This window comes from Miscanthus floridulus, chromosome 14 (genome assembly GCF_019320115.1).
Source record: "Miscanthus floridulus cultivar M001 chromosome 14, ASM1932011v1, whole genome shotgun sequence".
NCBI classification, from domain to species: Eukaryota; Viridiplantae; Streptophyta; class Magnoliopsida; order Poales; family Poaceae; genus Miscanthus; species Miscanthus floridulus.
In genome coordinates, this window is record NC_089593.1 from 83801764 (window position 1) to 83809156 (window position 7393).

General features: G+C 41.6%; 1 pseudogene; it reads right to left on the reverse strand.

Annotated features, from left to right (window-relative positions):
- Window positions 1-203: 203 nt before the first annotated feature.
- LOC136503889 (uncharacterized) lies at window positions 204-2632 on the reverse strand (annotated as a pseudogene).
- Window positions 2633-7393: the final 4761 nt, after the last annotated feature.

Below are 7393 nucleotides of genomic sequence, written 5' to 3' on the forward strand. Positions count from 1 at the left end.
GCTGGTAATATCAGCCGCCCCTATAGTGGACTTCTATAAGGGCGGTTGTATCACCAGCCGCCCCTGCTATGTGTATTTGTAAGGGCGGTTCAATCAAGAACCGCCCCTACAGTGGATTTTCCAGCAAAAAAATAATTCAAATTCAAATCTGACCACATATATATATAAAATTCAAATTCGAATCTGACCGCCACAAATATACACTAGTCCATCAAGTCACCCACATAAGATGGCACCTTACCCTCCTGACTATTGGCATTACCACTACCCTCCTTATCACCGGCATCTCCAGCAAAGCTTATCAGATCCCCAGTTGCCTAGTAGGAGGAAGGGGAGCTTTGTTGTTAAGACCAATGTTAGGAGCAGTGCAAGTTTTGCGTAACTCAGGACGACGACGAGAAGGCCTAAGGGGAATTTCTTGCTGTAACCTAACACTAGGGAACACCATGGCTAGATAGGCACGGCCGAGTCTGATCAGTCTAAGCAGGAGGGTGTAGCCCATGGGGCTAGCAACTGCGCTTTTTATGTCGTAGAAGCTAATCAGAGTTGCCTTCCTCTGTGTCCTGAGGAATTGCTTCTGTATCCTGCTGAAAAAGTGGTTGATGGAGACTTCCTGCCTATATGTTTCAGATTGCACTGTCTTAATTTGTGCATGTATTCATCTCCTCTAAATTAAGAATTGAAGCAGAAGAATACTCACATTGACAGGGTAAAAATGACGAACTAAGAACCCGATAATTGAACCGAGCAACGCACACAATATTGCAATGACCGACACCGATGTAGTCCCCAAGCCTGCAAATCCATAAGCCAAACATCGGCAGCGTGATATTGTCACAGCTTTCACAACAAACCCGTTAGCAAGACTAGCAACTACATAGGCTATTCACTGTAGTATATGTTTACGATTTCTCAAAAAAAAATGGAGCAGGGAGTCCACATAGCACCATATCACTATCACTATTCTAAGTAAAACACTGTCAGTTTTTTTTATGAAACCTGTCAGGCATTGCTAACAGACTATAGATGAAAATGTTTTGAGGCCAGAAATACGAGACAAGGAAAAATGAAGTTGTCATCATTGAATCCCCAAAGCAGTTAGTAGAAACTAATTATAAAGTATCTCAAATATAAGTTGAATGATGGAGCAAAAACCCTGATGCATATCCGGATAAGGCAGAATACATGTTATCAAGAAAAGCTACTTATATACACTGGAACAATCAGCACATTTTACTAGCCTTTGTGCACAAATAATCTTAGGCTATGCATGAAATTTTTAAATTGGAAGACATTGGTACCATGACAGGTAAATGCTGTTGACATAACAGGTGCCCAGAGTAAAAGACAATAAAGTCAAGCACTAAACATAAGTTACTAAGTCACAACACCTATGCAGCAGTATTAAGTTAAAGCAAGTTGGAGGTCCATTCAGTATTTACCTGACTGTTTTTCACGCGCACAATCTTCTGCCTTTAGATTGATTTGTCTAACCATTCGATTTCCTCTGTCAGCTACTAACAGGGCACAAATTTTGGGGACATAAACAAGCTCAAAATCTACCGTGAAAGTAGCATTCTGTGCCAGTCCATCCCTGCGATCATGCCCTGATGAGAGGCCTCCGGCAACCGTAGTAGTATAACCTAGCAATGACAAATTTGTAGCAAGAAATCAGGAGCAAGGTGATGTTATTGGCAAACACGTAAATATCAGTATACCTGATACTCCCTCCATTCCAAATTGCAAGTCATTCTGAGCAATACTAAAGTGGTGCACAATTCTGGCAAGATGTGCACATGCGACTAATCATAGCCTTGATAGCATCACAAATCCTCCTACTGGGACTGCTGAGCACATAGGAAGCAAATAAGTCCACTGTTGCCCTTCTCCCACTTCCTGTCCTCTCCATTTGGTTCCACTATGTTTGCTAGGGCAGTTTGAACCAGTGTTTGTGAAGTTCCCCTTGCAAGTAAGACAGGAAATTAGCTCACTAATTTGTAAATAAATCAATGTTAAGATAGAACAGTCTGAACAGCATAGAAAAATGGGACCTATTCTGACATAAACCGGCATACACTTCTGTTTTGCTGGATGCCATGGTAAAGGACACATTAGAACAGGAACATGAACCTGACTTAAAATCTGAGAGAGTACCTGAAGGGTGCTTATGTGCACCCAGCCTTCCAGAACAACGAGAAAACTATTCTATAAAGCTACTCAAACATGTAGATAAATGCTGATCTATAGTCTCGACACAGGGGTAGTTCTACTTGTATCTCTGAAGCCAGAACATAGCAACATGTACCATTTGAGTATCAAATCAAATTTGAGTTTCATCGAATTAAGACATGAATGTATCAAATAAAATGTCTAAGACCATGTGTGCTCTTAGGAGGCTTGCAGCCTGCTTGGCGGGTGGGCCTGTGCCACCCTGAGCTAACGACAACTGCAGCCGAAGTGTAGAAAGCAATCGCCTCGCGCTCACTGCCGCTTCGGGAGGGAAGGGGAGAGAGGGAGAGTAAGGGGAGGGAGGGCAGAGGAGGAGGAGGAGGAGGATGGGCGCCACCGCCACGGAGGCAGTGGGCAGCGCCGTCGTTGGCCCACGGTCATCCACCACGGCACCAACGGCCATGGCCTCCGGAAGGTTGTTGCCTGCACAGATCAGACGGGAGGCACCGGATCCGCCAGATCCATCGGTTTGGGCCTCCGCCAGCAAGGAAGACTGAGCTGACAAGGCTACATCAACGTCCGCCCCCGGCGCCGGGCGTGGGAAGGGGAGGGGGAGGAAGGGAGAGAGCGAACCCTAACCTGCGCAGCGGCCGGGTAGTAGAGGCTAGTGGCCAGGCCTCCCACGGAAGTGCTGGCGGCGGTTGCGGCCCGCGTCGCCCTGGCTGCGCGCAGCGGCTGCCGTCGTCCTTGCCGCATCGGGAGAGAGAGGTAGCGAGTGGAGAGGAGAGAGAGGGGGGGGGGAGCACATGGCGTGGGGGTGTGGGGGGGAGGGGAGGAGGAGGGCGGCCGCACCTGCATCGGCCCGCCGGTGCGCTCCACGCACGGTCGCCATGGCGGCATGGATAGAGAGAGAGAGAGAGAGAGAGAGAGAGAGAGAGAGAGAGAGAGAGAGAGAGCGGAGAGGAGGAGGGCGTTGGGGTCGGGAGAGCCGACGAGGGTTTCATCGCGGGTGGGGTGCACTGTAGCGAACGGTGGAGGCAGCCTGGACCGTGGATAGGAGAATCGGACGGCCATCGGAATTTCGGGCGACGTGGCCACCCTGGTTGGCGGCCAAACTCCCCTGCTTCTCTGGAATTTTCTAACAATTGTGTTTGTGTTTTGTGCTTGGCCATTTATTTCAGATGTTTTACTACAACAAGTGCATTGGAGCAATTGATCGTTAGCAAAGGCAATTGAGTTCAAGGAGCTCCAATGCAATTGTAGAAATCGCCTAGGCCCTTATCTGCAAGTTCAGTGCAGATGACTTGAGAAGACTGGACAAGGAAGATTAGCAAAGGCAATTGAGTTCAAGGAGGTCCAATGCAAAACTACTAAAAAAATTTTGAGACATCAAATGATCTCAAATGAAAATTTGATAAACATCAAAGTTGTAGAGGTCATGAAGATCTACAACTTTTATTTTGGTCATCTTGTCATTTGACAAAATTTGAACCTTTTAAATTTGAAATTTTAAAAAATGACAAGTACGAACCAAATTTGAGACCCAAAATGATTTCAACATAAAAAGTGATGAATACCAAAGTTGTTCAACTCATTAATATATACAACTTTTATTTTAGTCATCTTGTCATTTGACAAAATTTGAACCTTTCAAATTTGGAATTTTGAAAAACGACAAGTTCGAACTAAAATTTGGGACCCAAATTGATTTCAACATAAAAAGTGATGAATACCAAAGTTGTTCAACTCATGAATATCTATAACTTTTATTTTGGTCATTTCTTCATTTGACAAATTCTTAGCACACATTGTTCACTAATCTTACACATGTTTATAAAACCTTTATGAGAGATGTGTCACATTTGTGAACAATGTCATTACCACTTTGTCATATGAAGAAATGACCAATACAAAAGTTGTAGATCTTGATGAGTTATTCAACTTTGGTATTTATCACTTTTTCAGCTGAAATCATTTGGGGTACCAAAATCTTGTCTGAAGTTGCATTTTTTTTGAAATTCAAAATTTAAATATCTCAAACTTTTCATATGTATATATTGACAAAACCAACAAAATAAATTGATAGAGAATGATTGTAGAAAATTTTAGGAAAAAAATCATCAGATTTGGAGTTAGTATGAGGAAGAAAAACTAGTTACAAAGTTGACCCACAGATTAAAAAAAGAAATCACACTGTACACTATGATCATGTAAGGATCATCTAGAACAGTGTGATTTCTCTTTTTAATCTGTGGGTAAACTTTGTAACTAGTTGTTCTCCCTCATACTAACTCTAAATGTGATGGTTTTTTTTCCTAAAAATTTCTAAAATCATGCTTCAGTATTTAAGTTTGATCAAACTTGGATGTGACAATGTTTTACACATTTTAAAATTTGAAATTTAAAATTTGACAAGTTCGAACCAATTTTTCAAACCCTAAATGATTTCAGATGTAAAAGTGATGAATACAAAAGTTGTTCAACTCATCAAGATCTACAACTTTTATTTTGGTTATCTTGTCATTTGACTAAATTTGAACCTTTCAAATTTTGAAATTTGAAAAAAGACAAGTTGAAACCATAATTTGGACCCCCAAATCATTTCAACTGAAAAAATAATGAATACCAAAGTTGAATAACTCATGGAGATCTACAACTTTTATTTTGGTAATTTCATAATTTGATAAATTCTTAGTACACATTGTTCACACAAACATACGTGAATGTAGTCTCAAACACACACACACATAAATGTAGTTTCAAACACACATACATAAATGTAGTCTTACATACATGAATGTAGTCTCACACACACATACATGAATGTAGTCTCACACACACATACATGAATGTAGTCTTACGAACATTGACACACTTACATAAACTAGCTAGCCCTTCTCAGCATCATACACAGTCTTCTTCGATACTTTTGTCACCCTCTCAAGATTTTCTAGACCTCTCTTGCTCTTTTCTAATATTTCTGGTCCAAAGGCCCCAAGCATTTCATCCAAGTTGTCACCGTCATCTGCATCCCCCTCACGTGCTTCGCCATCATTGCTGGCATCACCAGCATCATCACCACCTTGTTCATTACCAAAGCCACCACCTTGTTGATTGCCAAAGCCACCACCTTGTTGATTGCCATAGTCACGATCCATTTGTTGCTCAAGATCGTCTGTGAATCGAGACAAGTATGCTTGGGTTTCAGCTTCATCAGCTAGATCATCGTTGCTGTCATCAACAACCACTGTTTCACCATGATGAATCCACACTGTGTAGTCCAGAACAAATCCTCTCCTAATCAGATGTTCTTTGATGGTACTCACATCTCGAAATGCAATAAGGTTCTTGCAATCTTTGCAGGGACAAATAATCGTGTTACTATTCTCTTTCAATGTCGCTGCATGCTTCTCTGCGGTTTTGATGAATTTGTCCACCTCATCACGGAAAAGAGCGTCGTGTCTTAACGAACCATACATCCAAGAGTTCCTGTAGTCCATCTTATAGAAACAAAACAACCAAAGAAAGAATATTACTCGAGAATAATTGTATATACCTGAGACATGCACCATGGTAGTAGAGGATAGTTAATTAATTGACTATTAATGCATAAATATTTTAAAATATAAATTAATTGGTTCAAATAAACAATTTCAAAGAAAACAATTAGCAACATTTAATATTTCATCCACCACCATTCATGCAAACTCCATTCCAATTTCATGGTAGAGGATAATTAATTAATGGCCTATTTATCCATAACTAATTAAAAACACACATTATAGAAAGGAATCAAAATAAATATTAAATGATAATTAGTAGCCATGGTAGAGGATATTTTACACATTAGCAACAATTAAAATCTTACACATTCACCTATATGCAAACCCTAGTCACATAAAGAAAAAATTGAAAAAGAAAAAAAAACAAAATCCTAGATTTAGATCTAGATATAGGGTTTCATGACACATGCACCAAACTTCACTAATACTACACTAAAATCAACAAAGATGTACTAACAAAGGATGCAATCTTACTTCCCTACCTAATTTACCATAGTATAGTGAAAATTAAGGTCCAATTTCACTCATAACTAGCTCAAGCTCCATGAAAGAGAGAGAAAACCAAAAATCAAATTACTCACTAACCAACGAATTAAACTTCAAATAAAGAGTTGGAGAAGCATCTCCTTACCTTTTAGAGCCTCTCCACCAAAGGATTTGAGATCAAAACCTCCCCCCTTAGTAGAGCAATTTTTAGGAGGAGCCTAAGGCCTCCTAACCTTTTTTTAGAAGAGTGCGTCCTGAGGTGGAAGAAGGGGGTGGCTGCTATTTATTCGTGCACCATCAGTAGGGGCGGCTGGTGATTCAGCCACCCCTACAGTCGAACAGCAGGGGCGGCTGGTGGCAGCCGCCCCTACAAATGGGCACTGCAGGGGCGGCTGGTGATTGAGCCGCCCCTACAGATCAACCCCAACTGTAGGGGTGGCTCAGGTTACCAGCCGCCCCTACAGTGCCATCTGTAGGGGTGGCTGGGCTGCTGGGGCCCAAGGACGCCCACTGTAGGGGCGCCCCAACCCTAGCCGCCCCTACAGTAAAAATGCCCCCGTTCCTAATGTGAGAATCTAGCGTAGTGAGTGTGGGGGAGGATGGTAAGGACCTCGTCACATGTTCCGTTCACACCAAAGGTCATCTTGGTTAAAAAGAAAAGATGCCAGCTCTATATTGCTATAAAAAAGAGTAAAAAAGAGAGTGTTATATAAAAAATGGGGAGTGAAAAAAGATATACATGAAAAAAAGAGAGAGAAGGAGGATTCTCCTCTTCCAGACCTTTGCTCCTACAACCAAGGCCCAGGGTCTATGCACATTATTTGTGTGTACGGCCTTGCTTTGTTGTTCGCCTAAGATGGACCATGAGCAATAAAGCCACTGCTGCAGTAGCCTCAAAGCTTCCATCCACACATGCTGCCTGTAAAAACACTCAGGTATGCAAAGGTAAATAAAAAGTTCACCAACTCCTTTACTCATGTTTTATCTCCATAAGAGAAACTTGCTCATACAAACTCATGCTTATCTTGTTTATGTCGTATGCTCTAGTTTGGGTGTATTCACATGTGATACATCCATAGGCTCTTTTAAATTAAGCATGGTGCTTATGTTAAAATAGCTTTCTTTAGTCAAAACTTGACGTGGTGTTGAATTTTGATTAATGAACTTTGAGCAAT